The sequence below is a fragment of the Pinus tabuliformis genome, chromosome 8 (genome assembly GCF_031772625.1).
Source record: "Pinus tabuliformis cultivar Carrire ecotype Pingquan chromosome 8, CPIR1, whole genome shotgun sequence".
Lineage (NCBI taxonomy): Eukaryota > Viridiplantae > Streptophyta > Pinopsida > Pinales > Pinaceae > Pinus > Pinus tabuliformis.
The window spans coordinates 1,318,291,526-1,318,316,106 of record NC_142294.1 but is presented as its reverse complement, the minus strand read 5'-3'; positions in this window follow the sequence as shown (position 1 = coordinate 1,318,316,106).

Sequence of the window (24,581 nt, the reverse complement as noted above, 5' to 3'; positions counted from 1 at the left end):
TCTCTTGAACATATAACGGCACTGTAACGGGTTTGGCAGTACTTGACATCAAATGAGCAGCGGATAAGATGGTGATGGCAATGAACAGATGAGAGGTCAAATAGGATATCCCAAACCCATGGAGGCTAGTGAAAACGAAATGAGATGACCCCACCCAGACACGAAACAGCGGAGTGCCATGTTCAAGAGCGACGTACTTCCGAGACGACTGTAATCATAGTTCCATTTTCCGATCCGCTTCTTCCAGGTAGGTTCTCGTTCCCTTGCCCTGCATTTTGGTTCATTTTAGTAGGTTTTTAACGGTCGAATTGGCCCAATTGGGCAATTTTTTGGTGCATGGATGCGCCCTCGGTCAGCGCGGATATCCCCCACGGGGTCGCGCTGACCGAAAAAGAACAAACGTGGCCAACTTCGGGTCAGCGCGGAAAAGCCGTGTTCTTCCGCGCTGACCTCGAATTTTTACAAAGGGCTGCCATGGTCAGCGCGGCTGTTTCTAAAACAGCCGCGCTGGCGCGGAAAAAATTTTGTTTTTGAAAATGAACGTGAATTTTTACATGCCAGCACTTCTAACTTGTTTTTTATGGCTTGTGCAGGACATCATGGCTTTCCAATGGCAGGAGAGAGTTCACGATGTGGAGGATGTAGCCGCTTGGGGGGATGTGAATTGCTGCAATGCCATGCGGGCTTGCGGTTTTATGAAATTCTTCCTCACGCCGCGCTTGAGAGCTCAGCATGATCTTCTGGAGCTGCTGATTAGAGCATGGAACCCGGTAGACCAGAAATTCACCATCCGTGGTCACGATATTGAGTTCGACCACATGGATATCTTTTTCTTGACTGGGTTGTCGCGCCGAGGTGTGAGGCCCATCTTGGAGGGGCAGCGACCTAGCGGTGGTACTTTGGATGACCTGATGGCTCAGGTTTGCCCGGGGGCAGTGAAAACGCGAAGTGGGAAGTGTTCGATCCCCTCAGTGAGAGACATAGTGTTGCGCACCATCCTGTTCATGGTGACCCGGGCAGCGGGTAGCATGGCGAACCATGAGGCTTCCAAGACCCATCTCCTACTAGCTCTTGAATGCCTCGAGCCTACAGTGTTTGATTGGTGCACGGCAGTGTCCAACAACATGAAGAGGCAATTGAGTAACTGCCGTCGCGGGGAGACGAAGCAGTTCGGCTATGGATCGATCCTGGTCCCGCTCATTCTGGAGCGAGTGCCAGCCATGCGGCTGCAGTCGATGGCTGTGGATGCCCCCAGGGATCCTCGAGAGACGAGGGCCTCACGATGGGCTCGTATCATGCCACGTGGGGGTGGCGGCCGGCCACATAGCTGGGGAGCATTTTTCAGAGACTGGCTGGATCAGCAGGAGATCTTCGTGCAGGATTGGCCATATGCGGGGATGGATTTCCGCAATGACCCTGATTTAGTACTGCCTCCAGGTGAACAGTGGGACGATGCAGGTATGACACTTGTGACTTTTGCGTTTTGCAATGTTTTTTAATTTTTTAGGTACATGTCCTAATAAATGTCTTGTCATGCAGATGTGGGGCCTACTAGACCGATTGGCCTGGCTGCCACGGCACGGAGAGAGGGCCAGGGAGCCAGAGCTTTGGCCTTAGCCCCTCCAGGGGTTAACGCGTCGGAGACTGTAGCTCGCAACCTTGAGGGGTTGCTGGAGGGTGTGCCTGACTACCAGGGGGTCGAGGAGGTCCCCTTAGAGCATCAGATTAACACAGTGGGGGTGGAACCCAGGGTGCACCGCCTTCTGAGGCGGGTGGCACGAGTAGCTATGTACTACAGAGAGCATCATCCAGCTGACTAGTTGTCTAGGTTTTATTTCCACTGTTATTTTGAGACATATGACTCAGATGTATTGAGATTTTTGGACATGCACTTCTATTTTTGAGTGCCTTAGTGCGCCACACGATATATATATATATACATACCGATTTTTGGATGGGTCATTGTTACATGTGGTGATGTGTTCTTTATGTTATGCGTTTATTCAGTACAATTTGTGATCTTATGTATGAATTTGCACGACACTTGACCCATGGATTTTATATTTTTTAATGCAAGCTTAAAGCACACAAATGCAAACTATGCTTGAAATGATTTATTTACACATGCTTATAGTCTTACTATGCTATCTATGCTTTCTTGTATGATGTTTATCTGTTTCGCAAATGTCTATCTAATACATGATTTGCCAATGCATCAGTCAACGTATTTAATCGTCTCGGAATGTGCTGATAAGTAATGTAATCAAAATTCCGTTCTAACAATCTTACACGTAGGTACAACCTTAATATGCGCTGGTCTCTGACGGAATATCGTCCGTTGAGTTGATGGACAACCAGCTGGGAGTCCAGGTTCACCACTAGCTCTCGGATGCCGAGATCAACTGCTTTGGCAAGTAATTCGATTACAGCGCTGTACTCGGCAACGTTGTTAGTGGTACGACCTAGGCAGACACCCTGAAGGTCTAACAACTCTCCGTGAGGATCGTAGATCACCCACGCTGCCGAAGACAAATTACAAGTGCTACGGCAGGCACCATCAGCGAAACCAACATAAGGGGTACGAGACATCTGTGTAGGAAAGACAAAGCATAATAAGGGGCAAAACACGCCTTCATACCAAAGCAAAAAGAAACTCATGCACTAAAAACTCAAAAACACACGTATATACAAAGTGAATGTGAGTAGCTATGCATAGTATTTCTTCAGATACAGCCCATTACGGGGCTTGTCAAGAGGATTTCCTTCATAGTCAATCAACTCATATGCGCCCTTTTGTAAAACACGTTTCACGATGTAGGGACCCAACCACATGGATTCGAGTTTTCCTGCCCCCAGCTTATCCTTAGCTTGATCGTAGAGCAGTACTAAGTCTCCATCAACAAAGGAACGAGGATGAATATTCTGATCGAAGTGAGCGTTGACTCTCTTCTTCTGTGCTTCGATAGCCAGAGAAGCCAAACGACGAGTCTCGTCTAACCGTTCTAGGTAAAGAAGCCGTTCCTCCACCGGAGTGGTGTTTGGAAGTAACTCGACAACTAATTTTAATGAAGGAATCTCACATTCGACGGGAAGGGTAGCCTCCAGTCCATAGACCAGTTGAAACGGGGTGAAACCGGTGGCATCCTTCACAGAAGTCCGGTAGGCCCACAAGGCCGGGAAAAGCATTAGATGCCAGTTTGACTTGTGTGTATTGACGGTGCGTTGAAGCATGGTGATCAAAACTCTTTTCACGGCTTCGACTTGACCATTAGATTGAGGATAGTACGGTGACGAACTATCTTGACGCAAGCCTAGCTGGGTTGTTAATTCTGTCATCATATGATTTCGGAAATGCTTTCCGTGATCTGTAACAATAGCCTGAGGGACTCCGAAGCGAGTGATGATATGATTGAATAAAAACTGCGCCGCTGTGTGACCGTCTTCGTTTAATGTAGGCATCGCTTCGGCCCACTTGGTGAAATAATCCACAGCAACGATAATGTACCCATGCCCCCCGGCCGAACGAGGGTTACAGGACGTATAATCGATGCCCCATTTTGCAAATGGACCTACGGTTACGACAGGGTGCAGTGGTGCAACAGGTGCACGCATCTTCCGGTGGTAAACCTGGCACTCATGGCATGCGCGTACAGCAAGGATGCAATCCTTGAATATAGAAGGCCAGAAATAACCAGCGCGGAGGATCTTTTGAGCGGTAGCGTATCTGGACATATGGCCGCCACAAGCGCCGGAGTGGCAGTCATTCAAGACTCGCTCAGCTTCCTCGAGGGTTAAGTATCGGCGAAGAATAGAATCGACGCCGAGGCGGTACAGGGTGTCGCCCAAAATGCGATACGGTTGAGCTTGGTGACGGATTCGTCATCGAGCATCTTTCGATGTATTGGGACGAAACGAAGACGTTTGTAAATATACGATGATGTCCCCGTACCATGGGTCGAGAGTGCTGATGAGAAATAGTGTTTCATCCGGAATCTGCTCCTCTGAATGAGATGGTGTAGACTGAGATGGTAAGGAACAGAGCAGTTCAGCAAAGACCAGTGATTTCTTAGACTTGGCGGCAGTGAATTCCAAGTCGAACTCTTGGAGGATTACGATCCACTTCGAGTATTTGCCCCCCAGCAACTGACGTGACAGAATATAGGTCATGGGGTTGCAGTCAGAGATCACGGTCGTCGTGCGCAACAGGATGTAATGACGGAAACGTTGGACGGCACAGACAGCGGCCAATGCCAACTTCTCGACATACGCATAGCGAGTCTCCGTATCTAGAAGGTTGCGGCTAAGATAGTATACAACGTGCTCTGTGCCATCGTCATCGTCTTGCACTAAAACCATGCCGATGGTGGTATCGGCAGCGGCCAAGTAAAGGGTGTAGTCACGGTGGTAATTCGGAGGTCTTAGGAGCGGAGCTGAGACCAGAAGGTCTTTAAGACGCTCAAAAGATTGCTGAGCGATAGCGTCCCAACGAAAGGGCGTGTCTCGCTTTAGTAATCGCGTGAAACCCTTGGCCACCTCGGCATAATTTGGGATGAATCGTCTAAGAAAATTAGCTTTTCCCTGCAAGCTCTGTAACTGCTGTAGAGTGGCAGGGGGAGGAAGATTCAAAATGGCCTCGACCTTAAGGGGATCCAGGCGGATGCCCTCCCAGGAGACGATAAACCCGAGTAGTCGGCCAGATTCCACGCAGAAGACACACTTATGCGGATTGAGTCGAATACGGTAGTGTCGACAGCGGAGAAAGATTTCACGTAAATGAGATGGATGGTCTTGGCGTTTGGCTAAATGAGTAGGTAGGTCATCCAGGTAAGGTTGTACGATGTGTCGGATATCATGAAAAGCATACGACATCGCACGCTGGAAAGTGGCGCCGGCATTTTTAAGACCGAAAGGTAGCTTCTTGTAAGCGAAAGTGCCCCAAGGACAAATGAAAGCAGTCTTGTGCTGGTCTGCGGGGGCTATGTTGATCTGGTTGTAACCAGAGAAGCCGTCCATGAACGAATAAATTTCGCTTCCTGCGCAATCGTCGATAAGCTGATCGATAAAAGGCGTAGGAAAATTATCTTTTGGACAGGCGCGATTGATATCGCGATAGTCAACACAAACCCGAATAGTGCCCTGTTTTTTATTGACAGGAACTATATTAGATACCCACTCTGTGAGGGGAATGGCATAAATGAAACCAGCTCTAAGAAGTTTTTCAACTTCGGCCTTGATGGCTGCAGCCTTTCGAGGGTGCACTGGGCGTAAACGCTGACGAACAGGCTTAGCGCCAGGATAGGTAGGGATTTCGTGCTCCACGATACTGGGGTCAATGCCGGGCATTTCCTCGTAAGACCATGCGAAAACATCACGAAATTCACGAAATAGATCTGTATAAAGTTGAATTTCCTCAGGAGTGCATGTGACTCCAATATAAATATTTTCGACAACCCCTGTTTTGACAGAGATGTCGATAGCCAGAGTCTGCGTAATGTTACCCATGTTCCCTTCCGAAGACACTTGATATAACTGGATAGGCGTTTGGAGAGGGATATATGGGAGACATGAAGCAAACCGTCCGAGACACGTGGCCATTTCCGAATGAGGAGGGAGAAACGAAGAGCGATGGTGGTGATCTGACCAAGGGAGCTCTTCGGGAGACATAGTCTCGATGATAGCCTCGTCGGAGGGAAATGATTCCTTCAGGGGGTCCGAAGTGGCCTTCTCTCCCAACCAAGGGAAGGGGTCAGGTGAACCGGGAACTCTGCTTGGAAGAGCAGGTTCAGGGGTTGAAGCCGATGCAGCGACTATCTCGATGTAGTTGAGCTCGGAGGGGCTCAACGGCATCATCTCGCCCCAGGAGTCTTCCTGATTCACGGGAGGGAGAACCCATGGATCAGAATGTGCTGTGATCATATTAACGGAGGCGAGATTTGGAGGTGGGAGGGGAAAGACTCCCATTAAGGAGGGATCTTTAAATAATCCGGCACCCACACTCACTAGCGATTTGGAGGTATGCTCCACGAATGGTACATTCCCTTCAGAAGAGGAAGCAAAAAAGGACAGCTGGTCCACTGTGACGATTTTCCCTTGATGGGGGAAACGAACGACACGGAATAAGGAGGAAGCCACGGCTTGCATGGCATAAGTCCAGCTTCGTCCTAGGAGGAGGTTGTAAGTGAGATTAGCGTCAACGACTTCAACCTCGACTTCTACTATTTTCCCTTCTAAAGAGATAGGTAAACGCGGGAGGATACCATGTGGACGAGATTCTCTTCCATCGAAAGCCTCTAGGGTGGTGGGAGACTGGCTCAGAGCAGGCGAACCAATAGCCTTCCAACAAGCAACCGACATGATGCAGGTTGAGGCTCCTTCATCAATGACAGTACGGTGAATCGTCTTGCCTTTGATGAGAACTTGTATAAGGAAAGCCACCTGATGAGGCAATCTCTGCGTGAAACCTTCGAGGTCAAAAGAAATTAAATCCGAATCTGCCGGGTCTATGCCACCAATCGCTGATAGCAGGGACTTCCTCTGGGAGGGGCAGCTCTGGAGGACTTCTAACGCGGACATAGCAGACGGAGTCTGAGCTAAGTCCTCGACAATGCTATAATGCTGAGCGGCACGAGCATTGGGGTTATAAGATGACTTCCTGAGTACACCTTTGGGAGGGGGTCGGGGGATCGTCTCGGTGCTGGGCCGTTCAATGTGAAGAGGGCCAGAACTGGACGTGGGAGCGCTGGAGGGGACCTCCGGCTCCTTTCCGGCTGAAGATGGATAATCTTTTGCTCGAGTCGTGACATGGATGGGAATGGTGCCAGCCATGAATACTTGAGAACCGAACGAGGAAGAGGATTGAGAAGGGTCTGCCACCTGATGCGTCTGCTGGGATGGGAAAGGCTCTTTAAGCACGGCAGGGGACCCTGAAGCACCTTTCAAAAGCCGACTAACCTCGGACCGCCTGGGGTAATCTTTGGTGTAGTGATCCTCCTCATAAATGAGACAAGGATACTTAGGCTTCCGTTTGGCTCCTTCCTCGAAGGGAGGTTTAGGAGGGTTCTGCTTAGGTTGTCCGGATTTTTCTTTGGCCTTTCCTTTCTTTTTTCCTTTTGAGGATTTGTCTGCCGCGGTGGACTGAACGGCATTTACCTCGGAGGTATTCCCAGGAATGGATGGGCTCTGAGAAGCATTCTCGTTAGAGGCGTTTTGTTTTTGCTTCCCAGAGTTCGCGGTCGATTTCTTACTTGATGAATTCACGGAGCCAATAACCCCATCAACGGAAGGTTTTGGTGGAGCTTTGGTTTGTCCAGGCCTCGGGGCATCTGGAAAATAGTCATACAAAGTACCTGACTGAGAATACACTAAGTAAAGGTATTGAGCTCGCGCGATTGCTTGCTCCTCAGTTACACACGCCCCCATTGCAATATCTTTGGCAATTTTAGGGACAAAGGACGTGGTAAACCAGTCGGTAAGGAGTTGATCGGGAATCCAAAATTTAATCAAACGACGGCGCCTCCTCCATTCATGTATATGATCAGAGATGTGCGTTGCCGTATCCTGTTTCAGAGACGTGAGCAAATTGGTCCCAGTCTCGTACCGAATGGGTAACTGAAAATGAGTCAGAAAGGCCATAGCCAACGAGTTAAAGTCTGAAAACATGCCGCGGTTAAGTTCAATGTACCATTTTGCAGCCGAGCCAGTGAGAGTCCTCTGGAAGAGGCGAAGTCGGATAGAATCATCAAGCCATGAGTTAGATGAACACCAAAGGTGATAAGTCATTACGTGGGCCTGAGGGTCCTCTCCGGCTTTGCCGTCGAACTTTGGACAGTCACCTGGTATCTTGGTCGGAACCGGTGGCCAATATGAGTTATGCAAAATAGGATCGTTTGTTAACTTGGACACATCGGGTAGTTCCAACGTAGCCAAAAATGGTAACTGCGGGTTGAAGGACATCTGTGGCTGAGGGTTCGAGGCGGTATTAGGGTTCCACCCAGATTGGGGTTGCCCCCACGAACTTTGTCCGGACGGGCCCGGCCCGAAAGGACCTGGCGTGTAAGAATTTTTTCCCGATGGACCTGGTCCAAAAGGACCTGGCGCATAGGGGGTTTTTCCGTAGGAGTTTTGTCCATGTGCGGACGACTGTCCCTGTGTTTGCCCCCCAGCTCCCCATGAATTAGCAGCTTGCCCGCCAGGTTGACCATATTGATAATTTTGATAGGGAGTGACCTGTGGTTGCTGATAATTTTGATAAGGAGCATACTGATTTTGCCCCTGGGGTTGCTGGTAGCCATGTGACTGCTGGGTCCCATACGGAGCCTGGTAGGCAGGCTGCGTTTGGTATGAGGGTTGATAATCTGTTTGAGTCTGAGACCCAGAGTAGTGTCCTTGAACCGGCTGAGGTTGGGCCATACGTCCCGACGGTTGACTTGGTCGGATTCGAGATGGACCTGGTTGGCTAGCAGGATAGCCTTGCTGGACGCCAGGTTGTCCATGTGCCACCAAGGGTTGTCTTCGCGGAACGGGTGGTCGAATTGGTTGGATAGCTGGTTGACGTCGAGGTTGGCCAGCTTGTCCAGGTTGACGATGAGGGTTGACAACGGGTTGATTTGGCTGTATAGATGGTTGGCCCGTTTGTCCCCCACCGTAGCCGGGTTGGGAAGAGGGCCGGGCTTGCTGTATGGCAGGCTTCCCTCCTTGGTATATGGGCTGAGCAGAGGGTTGGCCTTGCTGTATAGCAGGTTGCCCCCCTCGCCCAGAAGGATTCGTGATTTGAGGGGCAGGTGGGCCCTGTTGAACATAGGGTTGTCCACCCTGCCCAAGGGGATACCCTTGCTGGACGACTGGTTGATTTGAAGGATTATAAACTGAGCCAGTTGGTCCAGAGGGGTACCCCTGCTGGAAACCAAGTTGGTCTTGTTGAAAAGACGGTTGCTCTGGTTGCCCAGTAGGTTGATTTTGATATGGATATGGCGGACCTCCAATGCCCATAGGTTGTTCCTGGTAAGGTTGACCTTGTGGGTGCCCAGATTGTCCTGGGCCGGGCAGGCCATACAGTGGTTGCCCCTGGGGGTTTTGCACGTAGAATGGCGGGCCTTGATTGGGTGGTCCTATGGGCTGCCGGGGAGGATCTCGGTTTCCAAAGAACATAGTAGTGTCATCATACATGACATTCAAAGGTTCCTCGTTTTCTTCAAAAGGGCGACGAGGGAGACTTGAGATTTCCTCAAGAAACTCACCATTTTCATCATAGTAGAAGACAGGACCTTCGTAATCCGGGTCCGTTATAGGTTCCCCATAAGCATCATACGGTCCTGATCCTGGAACTCCTCCAACAAAAGAACCAGCTTGAGGGATTTCAGACGAGGAAACCGGTACAGCACTGATGACCGGAGTCGAGCGCGCTATACAAACAGTAGGTTGAGTGGGAACTGAGGTGACGGGCGGGTTGAGTTCTGTCGTGAGGGGTGGAAAGAGGGGCTGCGAAACAAAAGGGCCGATGGAGGCAGCGAGACTAGGATCCCATATAGTGGTAGAAGTTGTTCTAGCGGCATACCTATCCCTCAGCGATTGATATCGTGAAGGGACGGGAGAGGAAGCCGGGATCAGGGTCTCGATATCTGTGACCACGGGTGTCTCGATGTCTGTGACCGCGGGTGTCTCACCTGTACTGGAAGCTGCCCCCTCCATTGGAGATGACATACCTAGAGGGGTACGGGGGGTACGGGGGGTATCCCAATCTTCCTCCCAGACGGGATTCCAATCCTCTATGTAATCTGGGTTGCCTGGGGCACGTACGTTGATAGGTTGGATACTCGGAACAATGGGAAGAGTACCGCCTACAACTGGTACCTCGGGAGCAACAGAGGATGGAGAACCTTGATCACTTAGACCAGGGGTTGATGGGTCAGCCAGGATGACCAGACCCCTTAGAACTCCTAAAGGAAACTACCGATAAAACCCTACTCAAAACTATCGCACACAAGATCTAGAAAGGGTAATGTTATCGTGGCCAAATTAATTTTAAGGCGCAAGAACCAAACTTGACCTTTTCATATTTCAGGAGTCGAGAAAAGGACAAAAGATGACTCCAGTCTCCTTCGAATGTTTAATGAGCACGAAGTGACAAGACGCTCACAGGCACCTTTTCGTTTAGGGAGTCCGAAAAGGATCAAAAGCGACTGCTCTGGAACTCTAGGTAGAGGGTGTACCAAACTTTTCGCAAAACCACAGAATACTTTTTAGGGTACGGGTGGTCAATCTTCGTGAATGCTATGTTCACTGCATTGCGAATCGTAGGGCGGCCGACTCGGCTTCCTATGGATAAAGGATAAAAGCCTAGTGGGGTCTCCCTATATACTCGACGGTACGTGGGAGCGCAGTCCGTATTAGACCACTATCGAGTCACAGAAGGAGGAATCACCCAACCTAATGTGAAACAACAGTGACTATGTTTTAAGACGCCGGAACACGTCTCTAACCTAGACCTCTAAATATTTGCGTTTAGTTCCAATGCGTTTTTAGATTCATTTGGTTCATTTTATAGTTGATCTTGAGATTAAGTTTCGATTTCAAGCTCTATCGTATGTTCGCTCACAATTACTTAGATGCAATCTATATGCAAAAGAATTTCGTTTTGTTCGATGAATTCTAGCTATGAGAGAGCAAATAATTTTAGATCAAACCAAACGGACGCAAACAAACAAGTAGCTAAATGCAACTAAAGCGAGGAAAGGAAAATTTTCTTTTAAAAATGCAAGCCAACGAAATGTTCTTTTCCTTTTCGAATTTTTAAAGCAAGCTACTAATTTGATTTCTTTTTAGTGACATAAAGCACCTAAAGGAATTTGGAGGAACCTGAACACCAAGTAAACTACTTAATGAGAGCACACAAAGTTCCCGAAACACTCAACCAAAGTTTCGAAATCAAAAGAAACAAAGCAATGCACGAGCTATGTGATCTAAGCTCTGCAAAACAAGCAAGGATCGCAAGCAAGGAGGAAGTGAAAAAGACCGCTTGGAAACAAAATCCAAAACACTCTAACAATCACTGAACAAACGTGAAAACAAGTCTAGAACGAGCTGGTCAATCAAGCAAACAGAGATCCTAACGGTAGGCTTGACACACACACGGCCACTAGATGTCCTAGGGCTCAGAGTGCGAAATCAATAGAGAAAAGCAAACACCCGACGGACTAGAGTCATGACAAGTCAATTAGAGACTCAACAAAATCCAACAATTGCAAAAGTAAGGATGGAAACACGAACCAAGCAGCGAAAACGAAAGAAGGGAAGGTATTCGCAAACCAAAACTCAGCAAAACGAAACTCTATGAAACCAAGCTCCGTAATCAAGCAATTCAAAGTTCAAACAGTGAAAAACAAGTCATTAGACAGGTGGAGAGAAGAAGGGAAAGTCACAACAAGAGTTTTAGGAGGCCAATTTGGTCGAAAATGAGTTTTTCAGGCTCAGCGCGGGTAGCCTTCAGCAACTTGGCGCTGACAGGGGGAGGCCTTTAGCAACTTTGCGACGTCAGCGCGGAAGGACAGGGAAAAAGCGCGCTGTCTCAGAAAAACGAGGTCAGCGCGGAAATAAAACACACAGACGCGATGACGGAAACCACAAAGAAGCGGGGGCGCGATGTCAGCGCGGAAGAACACGAATAAAGCGCGCTGCCCTTGAAAACGAGGTCAGCACGACTGTTAGACGTACAGGCGCGATGAAGAGAAAACCAAAGAACAGGGTCGCGATGTCAGCGCGACTGTTCTGAAATAAAACGCGCTGAGAGCAAAAAACAAGGAAAGCCAAAATAAAAACTTCCAAAACCACAGGCAGGAGCTTTTCAATAATAAAAATGCTTCCCAGAAACACCCAGAAAGTTCATAAGCAACAAAGACAATCCCAAAAACTCGGAAAGAGGTCAATCAAAACCAAACACAAAAGTGGACTCAAGAGACAATAAGGCTGATCCCCAGTGGAGTCGCCAAATTGTTGGAGAGGTAAATCCCCTCTACGGATAGAGGCGATCCCTACTAGCCTAGCAAGGGTCTAGCAACAATCACACAATGCTGCCACGCATGTTCCTAGTTACAATTAAACAAGAAGTAAAGAGCACCTACTTGAATTCCTGCGCTGTCGTTTGGCGAAGAGATATCGCCTTCGCTCCTCCGCTTCGGCTGGTCACAATCCTCCGCGATCCCCGCGAATGGACACCTACACACACGAAGAGAAAGCAAACGCAAGCGTGAAATCTAGTAAAAGTAACCATATGTCAGTCAGAAAAGACATAATTCACATTTACCCATTGCATAGACAAACGAGAGTGGAACAATAATAGCAGTCATCTATTATTAATCAGAATAGAGAAGAGTACAACCAAATGTTCTGACGTCGGTAACCTTCTCAAGAGGGATCAGTCAGCATGTATCTCAAGCATTCACCTTTGAGGATGGTTCTCCCAAGACAAACAACTCTCTCTCTCTCACACAAATGGCACAAACAACCTTCCCTAAGCAATCAATCACTTCCACACCTAGCACACCAAACCTATAGCAGCAATCTGAGCACTACAAGCTCTGCACAATCCAAGCTATTCCAAGCTAAGTCTAACTAGCTGCTCATGGTAATGGTGAGAGTTTATATAGGAGAAGGAGTCTCCTAAAAAGGTGGAAGGATGAGCTTATCTTCAAGGGAAGTTGTTGGAAAGGGTCGAACAGACATGCCATAGAAGGGAGTCGATATTCACAAAGCTAACAACCAAGCCTGGAGGGATCTGGAAGGCAGGTTGTTTGAACAAATTCGCCCAAACTGGATCAGCGCGGATTATAGGGAAACTGCCGCGCTGTCAGCGCATATCAATAACTGAAGAAGTCATGTCAGCGCGGAAGCACACGGGAAAGGCGTGCTGTGGACCATCGCGAAAAAGTGATGTTCTTCCGCGATGGCAGCGCACAGCATACACTGGAAGGCGCCTGTCATCGCGGTTATTTTAGGAACAGACGCGCTGATGAACAAAACTTTGGAAAAATGGGTTTTTAAGCCAGTTCAGGGATCAAGCACTTTAGTGATTGTGAATTCTGGGCACAGCAGGGTGACTGACAGGAAGGCAGTGATAAATTACTGTGTAACAGAGATGACTAGAAATATACCAATTTTTTTATTCTCAATCTTAAGATTGGAATTTGTAATTAAGAAAATCATTAATATGCCCACTTTCAATAGGAAAATACCTATCAACATAAAAAAAAAAAAAAAAAACTTGATTTCCTATAGTATAAATTAAAGTTTATATATCCAAGAAAAATCCAATTGACTTTGGACTTTAATAATATACCATACATATCGAAACTCCATTATCTCTGGTACTTTAATAATATAAAATACAAATTAAAACTCCATTATTTGAAGATAATTTGATGATATTACTCATTTCTAATGAAAACATATTACTTTGATATTTATCAATTTAGAAATTAGTACATAGTTGTTAGGCCCCTATACTACTAGTGTAATCCCTTATTGTTATTAGTACAACCCCCTTATTATATTGTTGTACCCATCTAGTCCCCATATTGTTATTATTGTGCCCCATAGAAGCCCACTATTGTTATTAATGTGCCCTTACATTATTATTGTTATGTCGACTAATTATATTATGACCCCTTAGACTCCTATATATAGAAAGGAGGTCTTGTCATTTGTATCATCCAAGAATTTTTCATTTGTGTAATGTAAAGGAGGTTGTCCCCTTGAAGAGGTTGAATTATAAGGCGTTGATCTATCTTTTCTCTCTTTTTGTTAGTTGGTTCCATAACATTTGGTATTAGAGAATTGGGATTCTAGGGTTTCGCTGCTCCAAATAGCTCATTGTGGCAGTTTCACTATAACTTTTTTTTTGCAACGTTTCTGAAGCGAAAATAAAAACACATTTGAGAATAATGTGCACTAAACCTCGGATCTAAATTTTAGATATTTTCTCACTATAGTTTCGGAGATATGACCTGAGGAAGTTAGGGTTTTTGCAAGCTCCAAAATTTCAACTAAAATAGGTCATAATAGGATTTTTGCTATAACACTTTTTCTATGAAGTTTCAGAAGCTAAAACAAAAACCCATTTGAAAAGAAATCATTTTGAACCTCGGCTCCGAATTTTAAATCCTGTCTCGCTATAGTTTCGAAGATATAGTCTGAGGAAGTTAGGGTTTTTGCAGACCCTCGAATTACATTCCAAATAGGTCACGTTGGGAAAATCATCATAATTGTCTCTATGAGCAGCAGATTGAAATTTCATAAGACGTTACAGAGAGAGGACGGACTCTAGTTTCTTGTGTATATATTTAGATCTAGAGGTCAAAACAGTGACACGTGGAACTTCATACAAGTTCACTCTTCTGAAAAGGTATATAATCAGGCCATCTTGGGAGATTGTGCATAACTCCTTCTTGGAGAATCCAATTTTGATCAGACTGGTGTCATTAGAAAGAGGACACAGAGGGCTGCTGCAGGTCATAATTTTAAAATTGGGAGAGCCAAAATTACAAATTTATAGTCGTTTCAAGATCGAGTTCCTAAAATCAAGAAAAGGCGATATGAGGAAGTTTGATGGCAAGGATCCGGTAAATTGGATACTCTAGATGGAGCAATATTTTGATCTACATGAGGTGAAACTATTACAAAAGGTAAATATTGCATCTTCATATTTAGAACTGAATCATTTTATATGGTATAAAGGGCTTTGTTCTCGTAAACCACTTGTTACATGGTCAATTTTCACGGAGGAAATGATAGCACATTATGAGGATACAAAGAGAAACACCTTCTTTAGCTAATTGATAAATATCAAACAAAAATGTTCAATGGTAGAGCACATTGAGGACTTTCAAAAATTGAATATAAGGGTAAATGATATTCCAGAGAAGCAAAGGATTGATGTCTTCATAGGTACTTTAAAGGATAACATTCAACATGAGGTTTGTCTTTGGGAACCTAATTCATTGGAGAAGGCATTCAGGTTGTCAAGAAAAATTGAAAGCGAAATTATGGAAACAAGGAATCCCACCACTCATGACTATAATTATGGAAGTGTTTCTTCTTCTATCCTTCCACAACCTACAAGGTTTACACACAACAATGGGAAGAAAAAATAGAAAAAGGGCTTTATTACAATTGTGATATAAAATGAAATAAAGGTCATAAGTGTGCTCAAAAGAAATTATTTTACATAGAGTATGAAGAGGAGGAAGAAAAGGATCAAGAAACATCAAAAGAAGAGGATATAGGCCAGGACCCAACCCTAGAGAAAGAAGAAATGAATCCGACCATATCTTATAAAGCATTGGCAAGAATTACCACTCCTCAAACTCTCAAGCTAGAAGGACATATCAAGAAGAAAAAGGTTCAAGAAGTGAAAGATCACATCGAGAAAGAAGAAATGAATCTAATCATACCTTGTAATGCATTGGCCAGAATCACAACTCCTCAAACTATCTAGATAGAAGGACATATCAAGAAGAACAATGTTCAAGAAGTGAATGATCACATCGAGCATCAAGAAATGAATCTGACCATATCTTGTAAAGAATTGGAAGAAATTACCACTCCTCAAACTCTCAAAATAGAAGGAAATATCAAGAACAAAAAGGTTCAAGCAGTGAAAGATCACATTGAGCATCAACAAGTTCTCCAACTTTTAAAGGATAATGCCACTTTGGTGTAGAATCGAATGAAACAATAGGTAGATCAAGATCGCAGAGAAAAAACTTTTGATGTGGGTGATTGGGTATTTTTATGAATACATATCAAGCAAGATATTTACGAGAAGGAAATGTTGGCAATACTACATGCACTTAAGAAATGGCGACCTTACCCAATGGGAAGACACTTCAAGGTAAAAATGGATCATGATAGTCTTAAATAATTTTTAAATCAAATATTATCTTTAGAAGAACAGAAAAAATGGGTCACAAATATGTTAGGTTATGACTTTGACATCATCGACAGAAAAGGGAAGAAAATTTTTGCTGCAAATGCACTCTCAAGAAAGCATGAGGATATGGAAGCATTGTTTTGTGCTATTTCTATTATCCAACCAGATTGGATAAACGAAGCAAGGGATGAATGGAAGAAGGAAAAAGAAGTGTGTCCACTCATTCAAAAGTTGCAAAATATCCCAATTCAAACAATATTTCCATAACTTGAAGAGGAAGGAAAAATCATATTGGAACTTGGAGCACTCACAGAAACAAGAACCCAATATCCTAGCATAATGGCCATATTCGAGAACCTGTCGATGACCACAAAAACACAGTCATTTCCATGCTCAGTGGAAGGGAGGCCTGACATGTAATCAATGGAGATGGATTCCCAAGGTCGACTAGGGGTAGGCAGCGGGGTATATATGCCTTGCTTCTTAATGGTTGGTTTGGCAATGGCTTAGGTAGTGCATGATCTATGTACTTCCCTGCATCCTGTCAAAGATTTGGCCAATAGAAATACTTTTGCAGTACTGCCATCATTTTCTTGACCCCAAAATGTCCCGCAACCCGACTGTAGTGTGCTTCCCAAATCATCTTGGCACGCTTGCTTAACGGAACACAAAGGTGACCCAGGTGGCATAACAGGGCATCCTGGAGGTGAAAATCTAGAACATGCTGGCCCTTCAAGAGTGTCTGGTATGTCTGGCCGAATTCTGGGTTGCGTTTGTAGAGAAGTTGCCAATCAAAAGTCTCATGCCCACAAGAGTTGAGCACAATGGTTAATGCCATGACCGGTGGTCGACTCAAGCAATCTGCAACATTATTGGTGCTACCTTTCTTATACTTGATATTCAATTGGAACTGTCGCAAGTATGTGGACCACTTCTGATGGTGATCATTCTGCAATTTCCCTTGGGTCTGTATGAACTGCAGGAGTCGGTGGTCTATGTGGATGACCATTTCCTTCCCCAAAATGTAATGCTTCCATTGTCGGCAAGCCTGCACAATGGAATACATCTCTTTGTCATAAGTGGGATACTTCCGGACTATGTCTGAAAGTGTCTCACTATGATATACCACTAGATGCCCGTGTTGAGTAAGGACTACCCCAATAGCATAGTCAAAGGCATCTGTCTTGACCTCAAATGGTTGTTGCAAGTCTGGTAATGTGAGAACTGGTGCCATGCAGAGGCAATCTTTCAACTCCGTGAATGCCTTTTGTTGAGATTCAGACCAAAATAATTTCACTTTCGCTCCTCCCTTGGTAACTTGACTCAAGGGCCAAGTGATATGAGAAAACCCCAACATGAACCTGTGGTAGAAGTTGGCAAGACCTAGAAAGTTGCGGAGCTCTGTCAGAGTGGTTGGAGATGGCCGATCTCGAATTACTTGGATCTTGGATGGATCCACATGCCACCCCTATTCATCAATAATGTATCCCAGATATTGAACCTGGGTCATGCCAAAAGTACATTTCTCCAAATTGGCACATAACTTGTGTTTCCACAGCATTTGGAGAACCTATCAGATGTGGTGGAGGTGCTCTTCCCAACTCTGGCTGAAGATAAGGATGTCATCCAAGTATACCACTACAAATGAGTTGGTGAATGGCCGCAAGATGTCATCCATTAGCTTCATGAAGGTTGCAGGAGCATTCGTTAATCCGAAAGGCATAACCAACCATTCAGAAAGGCCCTCCTTGGCTTTGAAGGTAGTCTTCCATACATCGGAGGGCTTGATTGGCACTTGCTGATATCCTGACTTCAAATCAATCTTGCTGAAATATTTTTCCCCCTTTAGTTGGTCCAAGAGGTCATCAATCCATGGGATGAAGTACCTATTATGGACAATGATCTTATTCAGTGCTCGATAGTCAATACAGAGTCTCCAAGTCCCATCCTTCTTCTATACCAACACGATAAGGCTCCCACAAGGCAATGAAGTTGGATGGATGTGACCTTTCTGCAGCAACTCCTGAATCTGCCTCTTGATTTCATCATTCTCTAGAATGGAGCACCGATAGTTTGTTCCATTGGGTAGCGGCGCACGTGGGGTCAGATTGATGGAGTGCTTGACCTAACAGTGCAGAAGTACCCCTACGGGGGAAGTGAAGATGTCCTCGTACTCCTCCACAACCTTTTCCATCCATAGTTTTCATGCGAAGGGGCCTTGTCTGGAGGTCGTGGCCACTGTCTTCTTCTTTCCTTGAGGGCGTATCATCAGGAAAACAAATTTCCCGGTTTTGGAAACGAGCTTACTTCATTGTTTTGCAATAATCAAAGAGATGGTAGTAGGTGGTGCTACCTCCGGTATCTTGTACAACTTATTTACCAAAGTAGCAATAACAGCACGGGGCCTTGATTCATACACAGCATGTTGCTTCCACAAGTATGGTTGTCCTGATAATACATCACAAACATCAAGGGGAGTAATTTCACACAATACGTCATCCATGAAGGGCTCGATGTTGTATGCAAGGCGACATTGCTGGCTCACATGAAGAGCCCATCCTTGGTGAAGCCACCCGATAGTGTACGATTGTGGATGTGTTGTGGTCGGTAAGCCCAGCTGCTTCATGACCTCTACCAAAATGAAGTTCTTTTGGCTCCTGCTGTCGACAATGAACTATAGCAGTGAGCCCTTTACCCACATCTAGGAGTGGAAGAGATGCTCGTCCTCCTCTAGATCTTCGGGTTCCACCTTCTGGATCTTCATGGTGGCAACAGTGGCGTTGGGCTCCACATCGATAATCTGCTTCCCTTTGTCATTCCCCTTGTCGGGTTCTGACTCAGATTTGGAACATGCATCTTATTCTAAAACCTTCAACTCGGCCACCAGTGACTACTTGGCCCAACACTCACTTGTGTTGTGAGTGGAGCTCTTATGGAACTCACACCACTTTCCAGTGTCCTTTTTTGGCTTCACGATGTTGTTATTTTCTTACAACTTTGGTGGGCTGTCTTGGGCTGCCCCGCCTTGGCTTTGTGCTTTGTTCTGCGGTTTGGGAGCACCTTTCCCTTGCTTCAGATTCGCAGATCCAAAGTCTCTCTTCCTTTGTTTAAACGTTTGCTCGACCTTGACAGCATATCGGTATGTCGTGCTGAGCGAGGGGATGTTCAGGAATTCTATTTCTTCCTGGATGTACTTATGTAGGCAGCCACAGTATTTGAGTACCAAATGATGCTCTAAATCCTTGATACCCAACTTTGTGTGAAGGGTATGGAAAATATTGGTAAACTCCGGCACGTCTTGGTCCCTTCCCTGCCGCAACGTGGTCCACTTTATGTATTAATCCTCATAGCTTCTGACAGGGTAGTACTGCTCCTTGATGGCATCTCGGAATGAATCCCAAGTGGGTGCGGCTAAAAATAGTGAGTCTGTACTTTCATCCTTATGCTCACAGTAGATTTCCCACCAGTCCTTGACGTGGGGGGCTGCTTTGAGAAGAGCGAAAACAATCCTTTCTTGACTCGAAAATTCATGAACAGAAAAATACCCATCTAGTAGATTTAACCATTTATCTACAGCATCTGCATCTATTTGACCCTCAAAGATGGGGATTTCAAAATTAACTTGTACCTTAAATGGCGTGGCATTTCCAGAGTAGCTACTAGAAGATAATGCGTCGCCTCTGGGTAGCCGCTAAAGGATCTGCGCAAAGTTGTCCATCATTGCGTTCCTTTGTCACTCAAGGGCTTCTTTGAGAAAGATTTTGATAGGATCTCCTACCCCCTCATCTTTCTTTTCATTCGCCATGGAAGGCCATCCGAATTTGCGAAGCTGGTCTTGCAAAGGTTCGACTAGTTCAAGCCCTAACTCCTTATATCCCGACCTTGTTGGGGACATGCAAAGAAAAACAGAGAAAAAAGCAGACCGCTCTAATACCACTGATCCAGATTTAAACAAGAACACAACAAATTACAGCGATAACCATAAACACAAAGATGTAGTGGAAATAATACTTCATTTCATTAATGTAAAATACTGAAATATGCTTACAAACAGAAATGGAAATAAACCAGCTAGGGCAATGGTAGCTTATCTATGAGAAGAGATGTGGTGGCCACATGCCTCTGAACTGTGTTACAATGAGGCTCGAAGGCCTATTTATTGTTGAGAAACAATGGAAAACCCTAAACATTCAAAAACCTAACCTTAAAAGACGAAATGCCAAACTGTGGGCCCCATTTGGGTAAATTGGTACATCAACTTCCCAGGGTCATAACATTGGCATATGATCTCCGTTTGACACACACAATATCTCATTAGAAAGATCTATCCAAAAACTACAACTTTGGGAAGAGAAACATCAATCCATGGACCCATGTTGCTCCCAGTTTTCCCAAAAAACGTCGTTTAGGGCCTCAAAACGGCTCCAGAAGTTCAAGACCCCAAAAACTGCTAAAAATAGTAAATTGTGTTACAATTAAGGAAACTAGAAAGCTGAAAGAAACAATGGTGGGGGTCCAAGTGGACTTGGCAGGTGGCCACCAATATCCACCTAGATAATCAATCCTTGTATATTTGTTTTTGTTCTATCAGTCACACATGTTTTCAATTCCACTACAAAAGATAGATGAATTGGGAAACCCACAATCTGTGATTCATTGGACCTTACTAGTTAGGAAAAATATAAATGCATTCTCTTTCAGTGACTACATAGATCATTTTTTATACACAGTTTCCTATTTACTTAATAGTGATTTAACCCCTAGAATTTCTCCTGAAATTAAAAGGATTCTTCATCTTAGTGAACAAACAAAGATAGGAGATTGGTATCTATACCAAACTATATACATATTACAGTGTATTGTTGTGAGCTTCCTCCATAAAGGTTACGAAAGTGTGTACCTATCATAATTTTTGCATTGGAATACATCAGGAAGATGATAAATATGGATGAGATGCACTTTGTGTCAGCTAAGAGAAAGTCCCAATTTAAAATCAAAACTCAAGTTGTACCTTTCATCTGTAATTCTAGAAAAACAACAAAGGAAGATATTCTCTTAAAGGAAATGAAATATAATCTTAGTTTTTCCTGGTCTTATGACCCCTTAGGGATCACTTCCAAGCTAAGGGTATAACAAAAGACTACTCCTTATGCTCATACTCCTAGACCAGAGATTGAGCAGTATATGAATCAAGAGGAGGGGCAAGAGAACACATTGTAGAAAGTAGAAGCGAAGATTTTTACTCCTATGACATCTCAGAATCTAGTTCCCCAAGAAAAACACGTAAAGAGAGTAAGGGAAACCAATTCCCCTTTAGTTACAGAAATCGAGCAAACCATTTTTGTGATGTACAAGAAGAAAAAAATTAATCCTCTTGAGGACTCTTTTCAAGAAGAAATCACATAGACTACACTATTCTTGATAGGCCCTCATGCTACTACCTTTCCTCGAATTGAGGAAACTTTTACAAGGTCACCAACATCTTGAGCTTCTAAAGAGCTATTGGAAACATCCCAAACATTAGAATTAACCCATGGTCAGACTGAACCAACCATTTTTTCTAGGTACGAGGAAATAAAAAGGAAAAATGAAGCATTGAAGGCTACCACTTATATAGCATTCTAGAAACAAACTTTAGCTTCCCAGCAAAGATTATTTTCTACCTTTGACATTGAAAAGGGTTGATGCAAATGGCATTCCTTGAACCTAAAATCCCATTTCCCAAAGTTTTTGAAGACTAATAGAAATCAATCTTTTCCTTTGACTCAAAGGAGACTCATCCTATTGACCAGATTGATTTACATAAACAAGTTGGGAAAATTATCTATTCAACTTTAACCAGTTCAACCATGGAAAAATCGAAGTTGCAGGTTTCATTGAGTAATATTAAGTCCCAACTCAAGATGGAAAATATTTATTCTATAGGAAGGGATACTAAGATAAAATCTTTGGAGGATCTAGTAATTAAATTTGGATATGATCATACCAATGTTAAAGTTGTTGAGGAAATGATTAACAGGAAAAATGCTAGCATTCAGGCATTGGGAAAACAATTAAAACTCCTTACTACTAAAGATCCTTAGACTAACGACATTGGTGAACTAGAGAAGGAAAAAGAGAACATGTTCACAATTATAATTGAACAAAATACATAGATACAAAATATGGAGACATAATTAGAAACTTTGTTAAAGGATAAAGAACAAGAGTCAACTCAAACAACAATTATTAATTTAGGAGCAATTCCAATTACATGTATTTCAACCACAAGGGCTTCCACTTCAGCAATTACTATAGCAGAAGAGATACAATCCACTGAACCTGAAACTGATCTAGCCGGGGCCATGAGAGATCTATCATTGAGGGGATAGGAAATTAAGAAAATGAAAGAACAACTTCACAACTCCAAGAACAGAAAATTAAGATTGAAAATGCATATGTGGCAGAAATCCAAAAGAGTCACAGGTTGACTCAAACAATAGACACTTTCGAAAATGAATCAACGATTGCTCAAACACTTGCATAGGCCAAAGAAAATATATGGAAATACATAAATGAATCCATGACATATGTGTGCCCATAAATTGAAATTCTATTTGAACAGGAAGCATTCCTAGAAAAACCAAAGGAATTAATAGCAAAAGTTAAGAAAGAATTGGGTAACAAACCAGGAGATGCAACATCATTAGTGAGGATTTTGAATTCAAAAACAAAAGAAGAGCTCAAAGAATATGACATATATGATGAAACTGAAACAATTCTAGAGATTAGAAAGATTCATATCAAAAGGAATTTAATGTTGCAACTTGAAAACAAATGCCACAATTTAGAAGCGAGCCTCCAAAATATTCATAGAAAGTTTAATGTGTTGCATCGAAAGGGACTTCCAGGTTTAAGGGGAATTGGATATAAGTTGATTACACTTGAATAATACCAAAAAAAATTGTATTCAATAGCCACACACAAAGAAAAATTTGCCAAGATCAGAGGGACTATTACAAGGAAGGATTTCATTGAGGGTTTGACTTTTGACTTGTTAATTCATAATGAAATAAAAAAAAAAATTGCAGTCAAACCAAATTTTTAGAAGTACACTGAAGTCGATGAGACTTACAAAAAGGTAATCAAAGCCACCATTCAAGATGAGGAAAGATGGGAGAAAATATGCCTACTCATTGATTTCATTAGCAAACAGGTTTTACAATAGTAATTTTGAAGGTTACAGCAACAACAGGCAGGTTTAGAGGATGAGGTCAACAAATAATCATAAAAACAAAAACAAAACAATAGATTTTTAGGCCAACTCATCAATAGTAGCCTCGAGTTCAGTGCCAGAAAACTTAAGCAATTTTATTTTCCTATTTTTTCCTCTATATTTAGAAATATTTGTGTTTTCAAAAAAAATATTATTTTGTAAATGTACTTTATTTGGAATTCGATCTCAAATGTAATATTTTTCTATAAGTACTTAGAAATAAGACTTAGAAATCGTTGAACCATTATGATAGACTTTTGAGCAGACTTGTATCCTTCGAAGTTATTTCTATAATAATAAAAGGATTCTAGATTCATTTCAAAACACATTGTGTTCCTGTAAGTCTCTGTTTGTTATTATTTTCACTCTGTTTTATCTGCATATGTTTTGAAGTTTATGGGAGTTCTAGGTAAGATAATATTTAGTTTCAATTTGTCTGAAATCTCCCATGAAGTTATAATCTATTACAGAGATTAGCTGATTAAATTGTATATTTGATTTAACTCCTCTACATCAACAAATTGCCATCTTCCCTTAAATTTTGTTAACCATATATTATTTGGCTATAAAAGTATTTTACATGCATCCACTATATATTATGGTTAGATAATCTATTTGATGTTTAACAAATCATATAATTTCCAAAGTTTCAATCTTGCACATCTAATTCAAAGCTAACTTATAGTTTAGAGGTGAAGAATAAACCCTTCTATTTAATCATAAGTAATTAATAATTTCACCTATTCAAACAATTTAGAGATTTTGTCATCCAAAATACTTTAAAAACCAACAAAACATTTTAGATGTTTTGGCGTAATTCCTAACCTAGAATTACCTATGGCGGTACAACTGGCGTTGTTGCCGGGGAATGAAATTCTTGAATTATTGTCCCTGTGACAATGATTAAAGTTTACCTTTTAATAATGAATAAAATGTTAGTAGGCTCAAATCATTCACTTGGTGATTCCACAAAAATAAAATGGCTTCACGTAGACACACTAGGTCTCTCTCATATCCAAAACTTTATTCTCCACTATTAAATCCCGAGAGACTAGTAAGAATTGCCTCTACAAGACAAAGACTAGAAGCCTCTACTTCTGCTTTTGTAATACATCCATTTAAAATTGTTTATGAAACTGATCCTTTTATACCTATTCCAATTCCTCTTGAACTATCATATCTACCATGAAAAGTGTTAGAAATATTATCTAAAGGATTTGATTTGCAGTCAACTCTCCTTATTTATCAGCTAGAATCTTATCAGATTCTTGAACCTCTTTCAAAATCTCCTAGATCAAAAAAATAATTAGGTCTAGAATTACCGGAATTAAAACCTAGTGATTTTATTTCTTCAATAATTCACACTTACCCATCGACTTTTGTTAACTTTGAGGACAATTTTTA